This window comes from Muntiacus reevesi, chromosome 22, assembly GCF_963930625.1.
Source record: "Muntiacus reevesi chromosome 22, mMunRee1.1, whole genome shotgun sequence".
Taxonomy (NCBI): domain Eukaryota; kingdom Metazoa; phylum Chordata; class Mammalia; order Artiodactyla; family Cervidae; genus Muntiacus; species Muntiacus reevesi.
In genome coordinates, this window is record NC_089270.1 from 49,028,449 (window position 1) to 49,051,030 (window position 22,582).

The 22,582-nt window shown below is 36.2% G+C and overlaps 1 long non-coding RNA gene across 1 annotated transcript in view; it reads right to left on the reverse strand.

Annotated features, from left to right (window-relative positions):
- The window catches only part of LOC136152892 (uncharacterized), a 36,557-nt gene extending 14,222 nt beyond the window's left edge, over positions 1 to 22,335 (reverse strand). Inside the window, exons 1-2 of the long non-coding RNA XR_010660283.1 lie at positions 22,229 to 22,335; positions 14,080 to 14,185 (exon numbers count right to left, since the gene is read on the reverse strand). This is a non-coding gene — a long non-coding RNA (uncharacterized lncRNA). The remainder of the gene's footprint in view (positions 1 to 14,079; positions 14,186 to 22,228) is intronic.
- Positions 22,336 to 22,582: the final 247 nt, after the last annotated feature.

Genomic DNA, 22,582 nt, shown 5'->3' on the forward strand with positions numbered 1-22,582 from the left:
GCAGATAACACCACCCTTATGGCAGAAAGTGAAGAACTAAAGAGCCTCTTGATGAAAGTGAAAGAGGAGAGTGAAAAAGTTGGCTTAAAGCTCAACATTCAGAAAACTGAGATCATGGCATCTGGTCGCAGCACTTCGTGGGAAATAGATGGGGAAACAGTGGAAACAGTGACAGACTTTATTTTGGGGGGCTCCAAATTCACTGCAGATGGTGATTGCAGCCATGAAATTGAAAGACACTTACTCCTTGGAAGGAAAGTTATGACCAACCTAGACAGCATATTAAAAAGCAGAGATATTACTTTGCCAACAAAGGTCCGTCTAGTCAAGGCTATGTTTTTTCCAGTAGTCATGTATGGAGGTGAGAGTTGGACTATAAGAAAGCTGAGAGCAGAAGAATTGCTGCTTTTGAGCTGTGGTGTTGGAGAAGACTCTTGAGAGTCCCTTGGACTGCAAGGAAATCCAACCAGTCCATCCTAAAGGAGAGCAGTCCTGGGTGCTCATTGGAAGGATTGATGCTGAAGCTGAAAGTCCAATACTTTGGCCACCTCATGCGAAGAGTTGACTCACTGGCAAAGACCCTGATGCTGGGAGGGATTGGGGGCAGGGGGAGAAGGGGACGACAGAAGATGAAATGGCTGGATGGAGTCATCGACTCGATGGACATGAGTTTGTGTAAACTCCAGGAGTTGATGATGGACAGGGAGGCTCGGTGTGCTGCGATTCATGCGGTCGCAGAGTCGGACACGACTGAGCGACTGAACTGATTGACTGACTACACCACATCACTTCAAGCTTTCCTCCACAGTCATCCTTCCCTCTGACTCTCTTCTGATTCCTTCCATTTGTAAGGACACTTGTGAGTATACTGACTCTCCCTGGATAATCTATGATAATCTCCTCATCTAAATGTCCTTGACCTAACTGAATCTGCAAAATCCCGTTTCCATGCATGTAAACATAATCAGAGGTTCCAGGGATTATAATCTGGGCTCCACTCATTGGAGATATTTCTTGGGAGATGCTCATCAAATTCAACATCTGATGGGTGCACATCATACAGACAGGACACTTGAACATTTCATTATATTCTTAACATCTTTAAAGCTACCTTTGAAACCAACAATAAAGTTAACAAGATAATTAATTTTCAGAAATTTCCAATTTTTTACATGAAGTTATCTTTCATTCCAGTCTCTCAGTTGTGTCTGACTCTGTGTGACCCCATGAACCACAGCACACCAGGCCGCCCTGTCCATCACCATCTCCCGGAGATTACCCAAACTCATGTCCATTGAGTCAGTGATGCCATCCAACCATCTCATCCTCTGTCGTCCCCTTCTCCTCCTGCCCTCAATCTTTCCCAGGACCAGGGTCTTTTCCAATGAGTCAGTTCTTCGCATCAGGTGGCCAAAGTATTGGAGTTTCAGCTTCAACATCAGTCCTTGCAATGAACACCCAGAACTGATCTCCTTCAGGATGGACTGGTTGGATCTCCTTGCAGTCCAAGGGACTCTCAAGAGTCTTCTCCAACACCATAGTTCAAAAACATCAATTCTTCTGTACTCAGCTTTCTTTGTAGTCCAACTCTCACATCCATATATGACTACTGGGAAAACCATAGCCTTGACTAGACGGACCTTTGTTGACAAAGTAATGTCTCTGCTTTTTAATATGCTGTCTAGGTTGGTTATAACTTTCCTTCCAAGGAGTAAATATATAACCACTTAACTCACTGCTACCAAACTACTTTATTATCTCTGCTGATATGAAGCAGAAGACAAAATTTAAAAATTATCTAGGGTATTTATCATTTTCAAAATGTATTTTTATTCTCTTCATTCACAAGATGCCTCTTCTAGACCCTATAAAAATATAAATAAGCAGTATTTATTAAATGGTTGAATCATATATTAATCACATATTAATAAGCACAGGGACTCCTGGAGTAAGCAGATTTTCAATAACTGGTGAAGATTTAAATAAATGTATCCATGTAAATTATTTAATATAATAAAATTTTATAATAATATAATCAAATTTTAGGATTCCCCCCCGAAAACGAAAATTAAAGCATGGTTATCTCCTTTATTCAAAATCCGATCATCCTGCTACTTAATGAGACGACACCATAAGATAATAATTAACAGGAAATAAGAGTCAGTTGTCAGTAACATGTGCCCAATATAGCTAACACCCACTACCACTAAGTCTCATCCCATCCAATGATGTGAGGATCTCTGCACAGCACACAGCACACATTTCCTTCTCTAACTTCCAAGTCAGTGCTGAGGGATGCAGAGGAAGAGAAATAAGCACCCTGTTAGCAGTGATTCAAGGGACTCGGTTTCTGTTCAAAGTCAGAAGAGGACACTGCCCTGGCAGGAATGCTTCAGCAAAGGAAAAACACACAGGCTGTTTTGTTTCTTTGTTTGTTTGTTTTAGAATTATGTTTTATTTGAAGGAATTTCTGAGGATGTAAACCCAGAAGACAGCCTCTCAGCTCTGAGGGACTGCTTGTAAGAGGTAAGGGAGGGTCCAGGGTAAATAGGAATTTTGCAAAAAATCTTCGCAACAAAAACCAGGTCCCTAGACTATTTGCCTTAAGTATTCCCCCTTGCAGTTAGGTATAATGGCTACTGACAAGTACATTTTCTGATGCCTGGGAGGTATTTAGCAGATAGGATGTAGCTTAGGCTTTTTGTTTGTTTGTTTTTCCCCAAAATCTACTCTCAGAGCCAAAATATGTGTCCTCAGAAAACTTGATTCTCTGCTCAGCCACCAGTATAACGCAGAATCAAATAAGTTCTCAAATAGAGCAACAAGGAGGTTTTGACCAAGTACTCTGTGGTATCCATGCTCAGCAATAACCAACGGATAGACAAGCACCAGGAGTACAGAGAGAGCAAGCTGGTTTGCAGACACTGGACATCTTCTTTTACAGAAATATAAATCAAATATTTTAAATATGCAAGGCCTCCTTGCTTCCAGGCATTTCTAGTAACAGATTCAACACGAAAAGCTATTGTATCATCTCAAAGAGATTTTCTACACTTAGTTAAATTTACCTTGAATATCAAATTGTTTCCTATGCCTAATTTAAGTCAGCAACTCAGAATTACTTTTTTAATATTATCAGCTAACTAATATAACCTACCAAAATTAATAACATGGTGAAATTAAAAAAAAAAAATGACAGTCTGGGTGTGGTAGGCATAATCATGGCCCCCTAAAGAAGTATATGGACTAAGTCCTGGCCCTGAGACTATGATACCTTCATGGCAGGAGAAACTTTGCAGATGTCACTGAGATGGGAAGATTATCCAGGTGGCCTCTGGTGTAATTCCAAAGGTCCTTATAAGTGAAACAGGCATAAGGGGAAGAGAACAGGAGGAGAAGAAAATATGACAACCAAAGCCAAGGTCAGAATGATGAGATTGCTGACTTTGAAATTAGAAAGAGACCTTGAGCCGAGGAAGCCTCTGAAAACTGGAAAAGGCAAGGAACTAAACACTTCCCTAGAGTCTTCAGAAAGGCCTGTAGAGACTTTGGTTTTAACCACACAAGACTATTTCAGATGTCTGAACTTTAGAACTGTAAGGTAATACAGTGGTTGTTTTAAGACACTAAGATTGTAGTAATTTGTTCCAGCAACAATAGAGCTAATACAATGGGCAAACTATCCTTTTAGTAAATTATATTTTAACACAGCTCTAAGATTTCCCCACTGATTATATGCCACAAGATCTATCTTTCTATTTCTCAGTGTTAAGTACTGTCTCATCTTTTCTAGTAGGACATCAGTTTGGCTGCTCACTGGGACCATGGGTGTGATCCATTTGGAAATCCTTAGGATCAGGTATTGCACTGGATCTTTTTTTTTTTAATCTATTTTTTTTATTAGTTGGAGGGTAATTACTTCACAACATTTCAGTGGGTTTTGTCATACGTTGACACGAATCAGCCATAGAGTTACACGTATTCCCCATCCCGATACCCCCTCCCACCTCCCTCTCCACCCGACTCCTCTGGGTCCTCCCAGTGCACCAGGCCCGAGCACTTGACTCATGCATCCCACCTGGGCTGGTGATCTGTTTCACCATAGATAATATACATGCTGTTCTTTCGAAACATCCCACCCTCACGTTCTCCCACAGAGTTCAAAAGTCTGTTCTGTACTTCTGTGTCTCTTTTTCTGTTTTGCATATAGGGTTATCGTTACCATCTTTCTAAATTCCGTATATATGTGTTAGTATACTGTAATGTTCTTTATCTTCCTGGCTTACTTCACTCTGTATAATGGGCTCCAGTTTCATCCATCTCATTAGAACTGATTCAAATGAATTCTTTTGAATGGCTGAGTAATATTCCATGGTGTATATGTACCACAGCTTCCTTATCCATTCATCTGCTGATGGGCATCTTGGTTGCTTCCATGTCCTGGCTATTATAAACAGTGCTGCGATGAACATTGGGGTGCACGTGTCTCTTTCAGATCTGGATTCCTCAGTGTGTATGCCCAGAAGTGGGATTGCTGGGTCATATGACAGTTCTATTTCCAGTTTTTTAAGAAATCCCCACACTGTTTTCCATAGTGGCTGTACTAGTTTGCATTCCCACCAACAGTGTAAGAGGGTTCCCTTTTCTCCACACCCTCTCCAGCATTTATTGCTTGTAGACTTTTGGATAGCAGCCATCCTGACTGGCGTGTAATGGTACCTCATTGTGGTTTTGATTTGCATTTCTCTGATAATGAGTGATGTTGAGCATCTTTTCATGTGTTTGTTAGCCATCTGTATGTCTTCTTTGGAAAAATGTCTGTTTAGTTCTTTGGCCCATTTTATGATTGGGTCATTTATTTTTCTGGAATTGAGCTTCAGGAGTTGCTTGTATATTTTTGAGATTAATCCTTTATCTGTTTCTTCATTTGCTATTATTTTCTCCCAATCTGAGGGCTGTCTTTTCACCTTACTTATAGTTTCCTTTGTAGTGCAGAAGGTTTTAAGTTTCATTAGGTGCCATTTGTTTAGTTTTGCTTTTATTTCCAATATTCGGGGAGGTGGGTCATAGAGGATCTTGCTGAGATTTATGTCGGAGAGGGTTTTGCCTATGTTCTCCTCTAGGAGTTTTATAGTTTCTGGTCTTATATTTAGATCTTTAATCCATTTTGAGTTTATTTTTGTGTATGGTGTTAGAAAGTGTTTTAGTTTCATTCTTTTACAAGTGGTTGACCAGTTTTCCCAGCACCACTTGTTAAAGAGGTTGTCTTTTTTCCATTGTATATCCTTGCCTTCTTTGTCAAAGATAAGGTGTCCATAGGATCGTGGATTTATCTCTGGGCTTTCTATTCTGTTCCATTGATCTATATTTCTGTCTTTGTGCCAGTACCATACTGTCTTGATGACTGTGGCTTTGTAGTAGAGTCTGAAGTCAGGCAGGTTGATTCCTCCAGTTCCATTCTTCTTTCTCAAGATTACTTTGGCTATTCGAGGTTTTTTGTATTTCCATACAAATGCACTAGATGTTAATGCTCCTCATTCAGCTTAGCAACCTGTCTGCTAAATTTCACTGGAAATGTAGCAAGCTCACTGAGTTCCATTGCAAAAACCAGTAGTATGCATGCTTGGTAAGCTGCTTCAGTCATGTCTGACTCTTTGTGATCCCCCATACTGTAGCCCACCAGGCTCCTCTGTCCATGGGATTCTCTAGGCAAGAATACTGGAGTGGATTGCCATTCCCTTCTTCAGGGGATCTACCTGACACACGGATCGAACCTGTGTCTCTTAAACATCTGCATTGGCAGGCAGTTTCTTTACTACTAGCAAGTGGGTAGCCATTCCTTTCTTTGGGATCTTTCTGACCCAGAGATCCAATCTGGATCTCCCACACTGCAGGTAGATTCTTTACTTTCTGAACCACCAGGGAAGCCCAAAAGATAGCAGTAGATGATATAAGCTCTCATGCAATTGCAACTGCATTATTCTCACCAAATACAGCCTGATGGATATGACAGTGTTACATGAAACACATTAATTACTGAAATTATATTTGTCAGAGCAATAAATATCTACCTTTGATGCTAGAGAATATATGATTTGAAGCAAAAACTTTAATACACCTTATGTTAATTATTTACAAGGATTCACAAACACTGTGCTCTAAATGAGCATATAAATATATACATGTAGTCGCATGGAGACATATATGCAGTGAGAGAGGTCTGTAGATTATAATGATTTGGGAGGATGCTTCTACACAACTAATACGCCTTAAAATTTCATCTTCCATATGCGGTTCATTTTGGAAAGCTATCACTTCCATTGAAATGACTTTTCTTTTGTCTATCCCTCCTGCAATATTATAAAATGCTCAAAGACAAAGGTCACATTTTATTTGTCTTATTTGTCATGGCACTATATATCATAATGGCTATTAGATGGGTCAATAAACTAGTGGATGAAGTTAGAGAACTTCCATAATATAAATGCCTAGGCAGTAAATCAAGAAGATGCTAAGGACAGAGAATTATTTAATCTGCTAGTGGTTTTAAAAAAGGTCTCAATCCCATAGTTCACTTGTCAACAAGTGAGCATCAAGAGAGACAGGTTGTCCACAGTTTCAGATCTAATTTTTGCCTTTTGTTCCCAGTTAAGGCAGTCTTTCTGTTGCTTACTTAAACTGATTTCTCATAAATAAAAATGACTCAAGGACTAACTATTATGTGTGATTCTGTAGGCACACACATAATATACATAATCTTTGTGTGTATACAGGTGTATACACACACACACACACACATATATACACCTATAATGTGTGTGTGTGTGTTTGTGTGTGTGTGTATAATTATATACATCCTGGGAATCCCTAATGTCTTCATTGCATCACACCCTGCAGTTTAGTTTCCAGCATCCAACCATTTGACTGGTTTTTCACAACGTTCCTCTCAAAGTTTATATTTATTAGCTTGTCTTATTTCTTGACCTATATACCTATTTCTTTTAGTAGTCAAAATATTTCTAATCTGTTTTAAGAATTCTTTCAAGTCATCATAGCCTCTAACAAAAACATAAGATCACAGTGCCCATTTTATTCTGCAAGTAGAATTCCATAATACATTCTCAGGATGTGGTATCAGTAATTCTTCTCTCTTTCTAGAATCCTTTCAGAGTCAAAATTCATTACTTGTGCAGGTTTAGGTTATACATCTCACGGCCACAGAAGCACTGTTCATATCACAGTCCTCAGAGACTGGCATACTATTTATTGTCACAATTAGTGAATGGTGACTAAGCATCTTAAAGAATGGACAACTAATCCCACGATGCACAAAGGTGGCATGCTGGCTAGTGGGTGCTGCTTATAATCTGATTATCACTGACTCAGAAAGGGCAAACTTCAGCCTTCAAGCCTGATGTAAAAACAGAAACCAAAGTTGCTTTAGTGAGGTAAAAACTTAGCTGAACAAGATATAGGCATCGATTGTTTTCAGTCATTGTACAATGGACAGAAGAAACAGGGAACCTTGAGAGAAAGGAAACAAGATTAGCACATGAGGACCCATGTTCTGCTTGGCTGCGTTATTGAATCATGGGCACTGGAAGAGGGAGTCCAAGCAAATCCTCCAGGTCTTGCTGAGTTGAGGATACAGAAACCATGGAGGAGCATGCTGAGATTGCACAGCAAAGTTGCAGACAAAGAAGTACAAGGGGAAAAAGCTTCAGAAACGTGCTCGGGGTACTCTTGCATTTTTGCTGAGAACTAATCAGTCTATGTATAGAGTTCAAGTTCGTGAGGCTGAACAAAGGATAGTCCGTAACTTGTAAGCTGAACAATCCCAGAGATCAGAGAAAGTAGAAAGACATTTGATCAGGCCACTGAGGGTCCCTGGTGATAATCCACTGGGTCATGCATTACTACTAGAGCTAAACTCTATCTGGAGTGAAGCCTACTCTAGGCCAACCATAACAAAGCTTAACAAGAGGCCTTAAAGAGATCAAGCAGATCTGCTAGTAGCTTAAACTGCTGCCAGATGAAAGGACAGACTCTTTCAAGGAAAACAACAGTGCAGACATGACTCCAACATAAAAGTACTGAGCATGGCAAGAAGCAAGACAACATGAGCCACAATCAGGAGTAAATCAGACAACTGAAACAAATTCAGAAACGAGAAGGGTTTTCTCTGGGAACTCAGGAAAAAGGATGTTATTGGAGCTCTTATACCAATATTTAACTATTTTGATATTGAACATAATAAACTAGCAAGCAATAAAAAACAAAGTGCAAAAGACTCTCCTTAGTATACAATAAGAAAAAATAGGATTTAAGAAATATGTATGCATGATCTTCTGTGCAAAAGATATTAATACGCAGGAAATGTAATTTTGAAACCTTTGAGACAGTTCACCCTCAGAGCCCAGCTGGAAATGAAACATGACAGAAGAGGAAGAAATGACACTTTGTTGAGTATATTTTGAGCTATGACTCTTAGAATGGTGATAATGTTTCCCATAGTCTCAAGCGATTAAAACCTGTCAGAATACGGTATATACAAAATAAAATTCAAAAGGTAACAAACTTGACTCTATTACAAAATGATAAATATAATCACATTGATTAGACTGGGGCAGAAAAAACCAGCCAAAGAAGTCTTAAACACACACACAAATTGACTGTATCTGTAAGGCTAAAGACAAAAAAGAACTGTGTGAACAATATTAGACTCCAGTTTGTAAATGTGCTTTTCACAAGGTTATGAGTTTGTAGATATGAAATTACTTTGTGTGTGTGCTAGGATTGAGCAAAAAGTAAATATATGGTGGATAATGAAAGCCTGGGCGTCTACTCTCAGAAAATAGTTATTGATACAAATGAGGGAAAAGGGAAGGCCAGCATGAATGCTGTAGTGTTAGACTAGGGTGAAAAGCATATGGTATGTTTTTAGTACTCAGACAAGTAGATAAATGTAGAAACATAGATGTATATGAGTGTATGAGTTGATATATATATATATATTTCCTACCTCCTCCAGCAAAAGGGCCTAGAAGCAATACCACTGAAGTAACAATGAGAATATTGTTCCTAATTAGAGGAGTCAAGATCCTTGGAGAAACATTTGGCATCAGGATCGGGCAAGGAAAATGTAAGATGAGTCGGGGATATTTTGATGCCAGAAAGTAAGAAAGTGCTCCCAGAATGATGATGGAGATTTTTGAAGAAGACACAAAACCCAACCCGAAGGAGCTCTCATAGCCAAATCTGGGAAATTTTGAGCTGTAAAATAATAAAGATAGTTAGATTTATAACCTCGAGAAGAAGATAAGATATCCACGAGTCCATACTAATATAAATAATTGAATATGTCAACAAAAAAGGGGAAGAATCACAAGGGCCAGCTCTTTCTTACAGTAAAACTTTCATCACTGAATATAGAAGGAGTAAAGAAAATAGAAAATCATTCATTTTCAGTAATAATCATCACAAGGCAGAACCTTTGAGAAATATTAAAATCAGTGTGACACAGGCACATTGAGAAGCTGTCTGCACAGTGTGAAGCATCTCCCACAATACGCGTCATTATGAAATGGCACACTTACAGTGGAGGTGCCGCCTTAGCCACGTGATCACATTGAATGCTACTCGTCACAAGATACATCAAAGACATGGAGTTTCTTATATGATGCGCTGAGCAGGTCATAACATCCATTCTGTGGTGTTTTTTTACCAAAAAAATATTTAATTTTAATGTAATTGTGAGAAAACGCCAGAAGAATTAAAGTTGAGAGATATTCTACAAAAATAAATGACCTGCCCAATTTTGGTACTCTTTTTTTTTTTTTTTCATTTTTCAAATGTCTGAATAAGACTAAGGAACTGTCAGAAGACATGGTGACATGACAACTAAATGAAATGAGAGAACCTAATTTATATTATGGACCAGAAAAAGGACATTAGTAGGATATATAGAAGAATACTCTATCATTTGGCAGGATGCAAAGTGTTGCAGAATAACCCATGAGTCAAAGGAAAAAGAAAAGCACAAGGGAAATTGGAAAATAGTTTTAGAAAATGAAAATATAATAAAAATTGTGTGGTGCAGCTAAAATATTTCTTACGGGAAAATGTATAGATTTAATATTCTTATATTGAACATATAGAATCTATTATCTTAAGATAATAGATTAAGGTTCTACCTTAAGAAGCTAAAAAATGAAGCATAAAGTAAACCCAAATTAAGTATAAGGAAGAACATTTTAAAAGATAAGAGCATCCTTGGTGGCTCAGATCATAGAGAAAATTAACAGAAACATAAATCGGTAATTTGAAGGAAAAAAATGAATCTGAAAAATGTCTGGCTAGATTTATCAAGAAGAAAATGGAAAAGTCACAGATTTTAGCTATCAGGAATGAAACAGAAAGAATATAACTACAGAACCTACAGACATTAATCTGATAATAGGGATGTTATGAAATCTTTAGGCAAGTACATTTGGCAGACTAGATGACATGCCAAATTCTTTGTAAAACCCTAGTTTTTAACTACTAAGAATATTTGAATTTTACTTTAAAAGTTCCCTACAAATAAAATTCTAGACTACATAATTTCTCTGATGAGTTCTGCTCAACTTTAAGGAAGTAGAGCAATAATCCCAAACAAAATGTTTTGGAAAATAGAAGTGAAAGAAACACTTCCTAACTGATGTTACAGGGCCAGTATTACTCTGTTAAACCAAGACAAAGACATTTATAAGCAATCAAACTGCAGACTAATATTCTTTATAAACATAGATCAAAACTCCCTTAAAACATAATAACAAATTGAGCTTGAGAATATGTAAAATGAGCAACTGGAGTTTCTAATAGAATTGCAAGGTTGAATAATAGCTCATAAAAATCAATTTTGTTCACCTTATTCATTATTTGAACAGAAAAATTATATGATCAGTTCAACAGATGTAAGAAAAAATTAAAACACTTAAACACTCAATATGTTAAAATTATCTAGCTAAAAATAGAAAGTAAGTTCCTCAGCCTAATAAAGAGCATGTCTAAAAACCCTGTGCCAAGCATTTAGTGCTGAAAGAATTAATGATTTCCCCCTGAAATTGGAGATAAGGCAAGGATGTTCTTATCACTTATTTGACTAAAGGCCTTGAGCAGTAAGACTAGACAAAAAATAGAAAATGTATCGACTATACAGGAAAGAGCGGTAAAACTATATCTACTACAATATAGAGGAATAAACTAGTGATATGTCCAACAGTATGAATGAATCTCAAAAACTTTCTAATTACAAAACGCTAAGCACAAAACAGTCCAGTCTATTTATATGAAAGTTCCTAAGAGACAAATCTAATTCAGAGTAACAGAATGGTGTTGGAGATAGGAAAGATAACTGGGAAGGGGTATAAGGGAAAGTTTTGGAGTGAAGGAAATAACATCTTGTTTGTTCCAGGAGCTACCTGGATAATTACATCTGTCAAAATTCACCAAGCTATACACTTAAAAGAGTAATATTTATTTTATGTAAATTACATTTCAATAGAGTTGATTTTTTTTTTTTAAAGTGTTTCCCAGGGTGACCAAAATAGGGAGAAAAAGAAGAAAAGTGTTTTGAGATAGCTACTAGGAGCTTGCTTTTTGCAGCAACTCTGCTTTCCAGCAGGCTGTGGTCTTTAAGGATACTGTCTGCCCCGAGTGTGCTGCCAGCGCTTCAGCACCAAAGGCTTCTGCCTCCTTAGAGGCAGGAGTGGGTAGAGTATCCTGGGGAGGGTAGAGGTATATTAGGGCTCCAAATGTACATTCTCTTTCCAAAGTATGTTTATTAAGCCAACAAAAACAAACCAGAAAGCTAAGTAAGTCCAAAGCATCTTCTCATACAATTTTGTAACGAATTAAGTGAAAATTTCAACCAGTGAAATTTGGCTTATATAGTTCTTCCCCTAACAGGATTAACTTTTGGATTGCGGGCCAAACCTCGTATCACTTGTTTCCTCTTTTCTCTCCTTCCTGCTGTCTTTCCTTCTTCCCTTCCCTGTCTTCCTTTCTCATCTTCTTCCTTCTTTGCTTCCTTCCTCTCCTACTCTTTCTTCCTTACTCTTTTTCTTCATGGTTTTGTTTGCCATACATTAGGAAAAATAGAACTGGGCTGTAAAGTTTTAAGAAGGGGTTCCCGGCAGGCTCATTCTTGCCCCCATGTGATCCCTGTAGTTGGCACTATTTCCTCACTGGCACTTTCGTACTTGAGTAATTAACGTTTGAAGGAAAAGCCTGATCTGTTTTTGTCATGGACTATGTTCCAAGGTATTTTACTGGAAACACAGCAGGACTGCTATAGTGTGTAAAACATTAGGAATCTAAAACTATTCCTTTCCCAATTTTGCCCTAGTAGCAACTATGCACCCTGATTAAATTATGACTCTTATTTGAAATACTAATGTGCATAACTAAGAAATAGGATGCCTAATGATTGTCATTCTGATCTCAAAAAGTTACTGAATATGAGAGAAGTGATCAAGGGAAGCTTTGTGAAATGCTCAGAAGCATACAATGAAACCAGATTCATCATCCTGCCATTTAGAATTTTAATGTTTCAACTGTTTTTAATACTGTTTAATATAAAAATTAACCTATTTAGAATCTATGGAATATGATTAATTGCTTTGTTTAAGAAGAAATTATAAGTCATCTGTGAAGTGTTCAGTTACACTGTATGTGTATCCCCTAAATTTATACATTAAAGTCCTAAATCCCATGGTGATGATATCTGAATGTATGGACATAGGCAGGGAATTAGGTTAGGATGAGATCATGGGGGATGGGGTAAGACCCTCATGGTGGAATTAGTGTCCTTATAAGAAGAGCTCTCTCTTTCCTCCATGTGAAGACACAGTGAGAAAGTAGCCATCTGCAGTCCAGAGAGACTTCTCACCAGACACCTACCCTTCCAGTACCCTCAGCTCAGACTTCCAGCCTCCAGAACTGTGAGAAATATATTTCTGTTGTTTAATCCACCCAGTCTCTGGTGTTTTAACAGTTTGAGTGGACGAATATAAGTGATGATAGAGACCATCATTTCCTTTTGACCTTAAATATGAATATATAAAACTAAATTTTTATATAATTTTATATAATTACATGAATATGTATGTAATGACATTATACATATCTTTTGACAAGATCGTGCTTATATTATAAACAATTTTGCCTCTGATTTTAACAACCAACACAATATAGATGTTTTCTCGTGTTAATAAATATTGCCTGATATTCTCTTTCACTGTTTGCATGACATGTCATCATAAAGATTGTCAGGTTCTTTTAAGCCATGCTTTTGGCTATCTAGATTATATCTGACTTTCCATTACTATATGGTATTATGTTATGAATCAACTTAGTAGTTAAGTTTTTGTCTAAACATGTGATTGTTTCCTCACACTAGAATATCAGAGTTGATTCACTTTTAAAATTATCACAGCACATACCAAATACATATCAAAAATATTATACTTATTTGTACTTCAAACAATTAGTTCATAAACGTGACTATCTCACTGAATTTTACAATGTCTAGTTCCCTGCAGCTGAATGTCAAAGGAGAGAGTGCATAAATGTCCCATCGGCCCTGAGCACCATCCGCACTTACTTTTCCTGTCTCATCCACCCTCAACAGTACCCAACACTATTCCTCAATTTTCATTACTAAGAGGATGAGTGAAAACTGTGTGCTCTTTTATTGTACTATTATTACAAATGAAGGCACAGATAAGAGTGAAAAGTCATTCCTATCTTTATGTTTAGATTTCTTCCTCTATAATTTTTTATAAATTTTAATCAATTTTCATTTCTTAAGAGTTTTAAAATTGCCACTTGAAAGGTTAAAAGTCTTTTGCAGAGAAATGATTAATGTTATTATTAAAACTAGGCAAAACATTCACAAATTTGTAGCAGATGAATAATAAATATTATTAATCTACAGGGTTTTGTGAATAGTTTTTCCCAATTTGTCACTTTGACTTTTAGCTTTTTCTTGTACACAAGTTACAACCAGGTGTTTTTGTAAGGTGGAGTTCAACTTACCTGTGACTGTGACTTCTTTTCTGCCCAGAAGAGAGAGCAGAAACCATACCTCAATTCTAGGGTACCACTGTCATTTTTGTTTCCTCTACATCTTTCTGCCATCACACTGTGAACAAGTGAAGTAAACATTGAGGCTCCAAACTCACTTAAAACTATATAGATCATTTTAAACAATTAAACAAGGAGATTCGTTAAGGAGGGTAAATGATCAGAAAGTAAGTGTTTGCCAGAGGAGACAAATGGGAAAGGAAGCACAAAAAAGAACAACTAAAACACTGTCATCATTTTGGGGGCACAATTAAATCTGAAAATTAGCAAGACAGCGAGAACTTAACTTACATTTTGGAAGTTTATAATGATAAGTAAAAAACTGATCGACAGTCTGTGGTGTGACATAGTTTTCTCTCTGGTGTCTTCAATGCCTGTAGTTTCATATTTGAGTGATAAAAGGTTGGAAATTATAGTGCTACTACTGGTATTTGTTAATGAACCTTTAAATTGGCCATCACTGTTATAGCCTGTTTATGTTGGCTTGGCTGTGGTGGCTCTTTTATTGAAATAGATAACACAATTAATTTACTTCAATCTTCTAAAATATTTGGATTTTATCCAAAGAAAATGACTGTCAGAAATAATGCCAGATTTGGGACCAGCAACAGGAAAACTCTACACATATCACCAACCAAAAGTGCCAGTTGTAAAAGGAGGGGGAAATTGTTGTAAGGGAGAAAGTGAAAGTCGCTCAGCCCTGTTCGATTCTCTGTGGCCCACCATGGACTGCTGGAGTGGGTAGCCTTTCCCTTCCCCAGGGGATCTTATCTTCCCAACCCAGGGATTGAACCCAGGTCTCCTGCATTGCAGGCAGATTCTTTGCCAACTGAGCTATCAGGTGAGGGAGGGGGCACATGCATATCACTCACATGGCTAAGAGAAAAAGAAATCAAATTAATACAAAATTGGTGTCAGACCTAATGAACAACACAGGTTGCTTCCACCACTATGCCAATCTTTGGTCTTGTGAGGGGTTGATGATGTTTTTCAGAAAAATCTTTTTTTCACTTTGTGCCTACTCAAATGTCATACCATACTGACCACTGTATAAGAAGCATGTTTTCCATATAAAAAGCTTATGGTGCATTGCAACCACTAGATACATCCTAGACTTAACAGTAAAAAGCAAACATTCTCATAGACTATGAGACATAAAGCAAAATTATATTTCCCATGCCCGAAAGATTTTGAATTTGAGATGCTTTCTGATAATTTTCATTTTCAAAAACTACTGTCAGTTTTAGCCGTTGACTTTTTTGCCATTAACTTCTAAGTAAGAAGGTGAAGCAAAGGTGGTGTTGACTTAGTTTAGAACAGGGCTTAATAAAATGTCATATATTTGCCATTGTTTGCCCTGATAGCTGAATGTTTGTTTTCAAGGTTAATCAAAATAGAAAATAACTTTTTACAAAGACATCAGAATAAAAGAAAGTAAACTTAGTTCTCATTGTTTTATATAAAAGACATTGTTTTATCTTCTGATATGAAGCATAAAATGTAGAGAGCCAAAACTTTTTAAGGATTAAATTTTTATTTTTGCTTTTATATACATATCTCCATGTATATATATTGAATTATTTGATACTTTATCTTCTTTGAAGGTGAATTGATTTTGATTGCTTAAAGTCTAGTTTCTCTATCAATTTCTTAAAGAGGAGAAAGTCTCTATCAAAATCTTTATTTTTCCAATTATCTGTTTCTTTAATCCTGTTCATTTTTGCTTCATATTTTTAAACTTTATTCTTAAGCACATAGTTATGATAATTTTGTCTTCCTAATGAAATGAGTTATCATTGTGAAATCTCTATTTTTAGGAATACAATTTGTGTTAAGGTCAGTTTTATCTATTATTAACACTGCCACTACAGCCTTCTTTTCTTACTCTTGGCGTGCTAAATATATTTCTCCTCATTAGCCATTTACTAAGTAAATCTCTTATTAACAGGGCTGTGCTTATCTTAGAATTGCAGCACTTTTCTATGTATTATTACTTAAACTGTATCTGTTATATGACTTATTGTTGGGTCTTTTATTCATTTGGACAGTTTTTAATTTGGGTGTTTAGTTTCTTAGTGTTTAATATAATTATTGATATGATTCAATTTAGATCTGCCATGCAGTTTTTTCATTTATCCCCCTTTTTTTGTTACTCTGTTCCCCCTTTTCTCATTTGTTTCTGATTTTTGAATACGTAAAAAATTTTATTTTACCTACTTTCTTAATAACTATAGTTTTTTCCCTTTCTTTTTTTCTTAACTTGATGGATTACAGTGCACATATTTAGTTTTTTCCTAACCAACATAGAGTTAAAATTGGACCACTTCATGTAAATTGTAGACACAGTACAACTACATATATAAATGAGCCTAAACAGATGATAAATTCAATGAACTCCATTTTTTACTGTAAAAGTATATAAAGAGAAATACAGTTTTCCATTTACCCTTATTTTTACCATTTCTTTCTGAGGATCCAATTTGAATTTGGTATCATTTCTTCAGCCTGAATGAATCATTTTAGCTTGATTTAGCATTTCTTAAGATGTCAGTCTGCTGTTATTTTTTATTCACATATTTCAAACTTCTCTTACTGAATTTAGAATTATTATAGCTTCTTGATAAATTGGCCTCTTTATTAATATATAACGTCTCTCTTGGTCCTGGCATTTTTCCTTGTTCTGAGGTCAACTTGGTTTGATAGAATATGAGCACTCCAGCTTTCATCTAAGTGGTGTTTTCATATTATAACTTTTTCCATTCTTTAACATTTATATTTTAATACTTAAAGTGGGTTTCCTGTAGACAACATGTATATATAGGTTTTGGTTTTCATCCAATCTGACAATATTGACTTTTAATTGGGGTATTTGGGCCAGTGCTATCCAATGAAAATAAAATGTGAGCCACAAATATTAGTCACATATATGTAATTTTTAAAAAATTTAGTAGACACACCAAAAAGGGTTAAAATACTCTTTCAATACTTTGCTTTATTTATTCAAATATATCCAAAAATATTCTCATTTAAACAATCAATGTAAAAATATATTACTGACTATTTTACATTAGATTAACTCATACTAAGTTTTTGATAGCCAATGCATGTTTTATACTCATACCACATTTCAATTTGGCCTAAACATATATGTCCCTAATACCTAAATGTGACTTTGGCATTGGATGACACAATATATTCAGTGTGGCTATCAATAAGACTGAAGTTAAAGCTATTTTCTATTTGTTCCATCTCATCTTTCTCTTATCAAATATTTCTGCATTTTTATATTAATGATGTTATGAGATTAATTATATGATTCTATTGTATCTTTACTCTTAGTTAGCTCACCTTGTTCCTTTTTCTTATTAGTAATCGCTTTAGAGTTTACCATATTCATCTTTAACTTATCACAGTCTAAATTAAGATTATGTTATTATCACTTCAAATACAGTATAAAAATCTTATAAGAGTGTAACTCCATATTCACTTTTCCTCTTTGGTTGTATTGTTGTCATATGTTTTATTTCTGCTAATTCTATAAACGAAACCATGCATTATTACTTCTTAATAATAAATGTCAAGTATATTTGTTAATAATGACAAGGAAATGATCTGCTACAGAAATTTTTTAAAGTGAGAACATATATCTTCTTTAAATATTTGAATGTTTATTTAAATATTTTGGAGAAGGAAATGGTAACCCTCTCCAGTATTCTTGCCTGGAGAATCTCCATCGACAGAGGAGCCTGCCAGGCTGCAGACCATGGGGTTGCAGAGTCAGACATGACTTAGCAACTGAACAGCATTCAAATATTTACCATTTCCAGCACTCTCACTCTTTTTGCAGATTCAAATATACGTTTGGTACCAATTAACTTCTGTTTGAATATTTTCCTTAAGTATTACTTTTAGTATGAATCTTCTTAATTCTCACAAGTTTTTTTTTGGTCTGAAACATATTTTTGCCTGTAAGTTTGAAGAATATTGTGATACATGCAATAATTCTAGGTCAAGAAATATTTTTCATTTAGCATCTTAAAGATCTTATGCCACTGTCTTCTGGTTTTATAGTTTCTGAAGTCTGCTTTCATTTTGATGTATATTTTTCTCTTTGTCATGTGTCTTTTTTCTCTACCTTCTTTTAAGATTTTCTTAGTGTCTCTGGTTTTCAGTGATTTTATTATAAACCTTAGTGTTGGTTTCATTACCACCATTGTGCTTTTGTTATTATTTAAATTATTGAATTTATGTGTCTGTCAGTCATCAAATTTATAAACTTTTCATGACTATTTCATCACATTTCTTTCCTGCCTCATTATTTTTTCTTCTTCTAGGACTCCAGTTACTAATGTGTTATAATACTTGATAATATCCCTCTAATAGTGAAATTTATTTTCATCTTTTTCTATGACTTTTTAACATACTTTTCATTAGCATGCCTTTAAATGTAATGAGGTTGCCTGTGACTTATATACTTATAATAACATTCAGTGTATTTTTTTAAGTATATGTTGTACTTTTAATCTCTAGAAAATCTATCTGAATTTTGTTTACAACTTCATTATGATTATTGTGTCTAAGATCTCATCATGTTCAGGTTTTCTTTTATATCCTTTATAGAGAAGTTCTAATGTTTATCTCAGCTACCTTTTAAATTAGCACACTATATAGAGTCAGTAAGTTTCTAGAAAAAAGTGAGCAGAAAGTACAAAAATTCCAATGTATACTCAATTTCCCCTAAACTAGACAGTTTTCCCCATGTTTAGTATCTCAGAGTAGTGTGGCAAATTTTTTGCAATTGATAAGCCTATACATACACATTATCATTAGCTAAAGTGTACAGATTACAGTAGCCTTCATTCAGTAGCCTTCATTCTTTGTGTGTATATTTCTATGGGTTTTGACAAGTGCATAATGTCAGGTCTCCACCATTACAGTGTAACATACAGATAGCTTCCCAGGCCTTTGTGCCACCTGCTCATCCCTCACTCCCAGCACCCTAATCCCTGGCAACCACTGGTCACTATTTTTCTTAGTTAATTTGACTAGAGGTTCATCAACTTCGTTGATACTTTCCAAGAGCTAGCTTTTGGTTTTGCCACCTTTATTGATTTCTGTTTTAAATTTCACTGATTTCTACCCTAATTTTTTATTATTCGTTTGTTCTTACTTTGGATTTAATTTGCTATTTTTCTAGTTTTCTCACCTTGGGTGACACAGAAATGAAGAGGTGTTTCTGAAGTTGGTTATTTCCCTTTCCCCACATCAAAGGTAAAATGGGGCTGGAGTTTGATATTTCCCTTCTCCTAAGTCAGATAGGCTTTATTAAAATACAAGTCAGTCAGATTTTGGTAAAATAGTAACTTTAGAGGGTATTCTTTGTTAAGGATAATAGGATGCTTTTGGAATATTTCAGAATGCTGCATTCTTCTCACACTGTGGGAATCATGAGGACATCTCTCTCTAATGTTCATCCTCAAAAGCTAGTGGGACTATTGGGGGTAAAACTCTCATAAGCATGAGACAACTTGTATGACTGGCCTGCCTGGAGTCTCTTAACATTCAAGCTTATCCAAACAGAACTTCCAACAATTCAGCAGTTGCTGTTTAAGTATTTCTAACAGACTTCTGCTCTTAGACTTTTGCTCCTAGTGAAGAAAACACTTTGACTTGCAGTATATGAATCTGTCTCCAGTTGGGGCAGTAGTTTGCCCTGTGACCTTCAATTCTCTGATGTATATCATATATCTAAAAATGATTGCTGATTTTTACTTTGTTCATCTTTTTCTTTTTCTGAAAATGAAGTGAAATGTCTAAGATTTCTATACTGTAGACCATAAACTGGAAGTTGTCCCAGCTTTCCAAACTCTTCATTTGTTAATTCCTTTATGTGCTATTTCTGCATTTATTTCTATCAAATTATATTTCTCCTGATTAAAATCTGTATTTTTCTGTTCCTTTGATTGCCTAGTAATTTTTGACTAGATGCTGGACACTGTGTATTTCATATTGTACAATAAAGGACTTTTTTTTTTTTATATATATACCTTTAAAGAGCACTGTATTTTCACCAGGCAGACAGTTAGGTTACATGTGGGTCATATTAATTTTTCAAAACTTTCTTTTTAACTTTTTAAACATGTTAAAAAAGGTTAAAAAGGAAAGTGGCTTCCCTGGTAGCTCAGGCAGTAAAGAACTGCTTGCAATGGGGGAGACCTAAGATTGATCCCTGGGTTGGGAAGATCATCCCCTGGAGGAGGGCATGGCAACCCACTCCAGTATTCTTGTCTGCAGAATCCCATGGACTGGTAGGCTACAGTCCATAGGGTTGCAAAGAGTTGGACATGACTGAAGCGATGAAGCAGGCACACACAGAGAATTTTAAGGCTAACTTACTTTCACTTGCTTTCACTGCTAAGACCTGATGTATCATGAGGTCTTTCCACTTTGACTTCAAGAACAGAAATTACTTCCATCTTATGTGAACTCAAAAAACTTGTCACTCCTGGCCTTTCCCAGGTTCTTTCTCTAATTTCAGAGTTTCCCCTAATGTTTGTGTAGATCAGTACTTAACCAAAGACTCAAGGTGACCCTTCTGCAATTTTCCAGAACTTTCTCATTATGCAGCCCCCTCCACTCTCATATTCTGCCCCACATTCACTGTTCATTCCACTTCAGCCTTCCAGAGCTTTTATCTCTGCTTCCTTTACCCTGATTACCTGGCTCCACTTGGGATCCCCATCCCTGTGCTGTCCTTCCAATCATTAAGCTGTAATGTTGGTACAACCACATCATGTGCCTCTGCTCTTAGAGATTATCACTCTTCTAAGGGATTCTGGCCCACAGGAGTAGATTTAATGGTCACCTGAGTTAAATTCACCCATTCCAGTCCATTTTAGCTCACTGATTCCTGAAGTATTGATGTTCACTCTTGCCATCTCCTGTTTCACCACTTCCAACTTGCCTTGATTCATGGATCTAACATTCCAGGTTCCTATACAATATTGCTCTTACAGCCTCAGACCTTTCTTTCATCACCAGTCCCATCCACAACTGGGTGTTGTTTTTGCTTTGGCTGCATCCCTTCATTCTTTTTGGAGATATAGCTCCACCGATCAGCAGTAGCATACTGGGCACCTACCAACCTGGGGAGTTCATCTTTCAGTGTCCTGTCTTTCTGCCTTTTCAGTTATCATATACAAAACAGGGCTTCCTCGTGGCTCAGTGGTAAAGAATCCACCTGCCAATGCAGGCGATGGAGATTTGATCCCTGGGTCAGGAAGGTTCCATGGAGAAGGAAATGGCAACCCACTCCAGTATTCTTGTCTGGGAAATCTCATGTATAGAGGAGCCTGGTGGGCTAACGTCCATTGGGTCGCTAAGAGTTGGACACAACTGAGAGATTAAATGACAACAACAACAATATACAAGACAACTGAGGAGAAGTGTCATTAAATCAACACTTCCCCCTAATGCGTAGTAAACTATCTAAAAGTGGATACATATTGTCTTTAATAATTTTAGTTCAGTGATGAGAACTATTTTTTAATGATCGATACATAGGTCTATATTGTTAGAATGGAGATAGGCGAATTTGCATCATGAACCCACAGACCTTCTTGGGTTGAAAAATGAAAGTGTTAGTTGCTCAGTCATGTTCCACTCTTTGCGTTCCCATGGACTGTAGCCTGGCAGGCTCCTGTGTCCATAGAATTCTGCAGGCAAAAACATTGGAGTGGGTTGTGACATAACCAAATCCAGTTTGCCCTGGATGCTTTATAGTGTACTCAAATATCCATGCTCAAATTTCCCCATCATGGAAAAATAACAAAGCCAGTGAAAGAAAATTTACTAAAGGTAGAAGGAAACCATAAGTTTCTAATACAGTTGGGAAGATATCCAATGATGTATCAGTGATGCAGTGCATCACAGGATACAACAAAGATGCGACAGTGATCTTAAACTTTAGATATAGGAAACTGAAATTTACTCCAGTTTATAATTCCTCAGAGTAGAATCCCAACCTGGAGAAAAGCTTTGTGAGAAATCTCAAAGAGCTGTATCACTATAGGCAGAATTAAGGACAAGTTTAATAACTTACTTTTAGTTGTGTTGTCAATGGGTTTTGATACAGGGAAGACTGGGAGGACAAATAACTCTCCTGTTCAAGGATTCACTGCACATCTGCATAAGGCAGCATTCTGTAATCAAAAAAAAAAGTTGATAAGCAATTTCAGACTCAGATTCAGCTAAGACTTGAAATGGACATTCTTCCATATTTGATTCAGAGCAGCCTTCTTTCTTAAGCTCATCTTTTTTTCATTTATAAATCTATAGAAAATAAAATAAATGAAATAAAAACATTCACTACTTAACTAACATTGTCTATTTGGTTGAGTGGGGTTATCATCTCACATATTTCTATTTCCCTAGGCTTTGTGTCCTTATCTTGAGT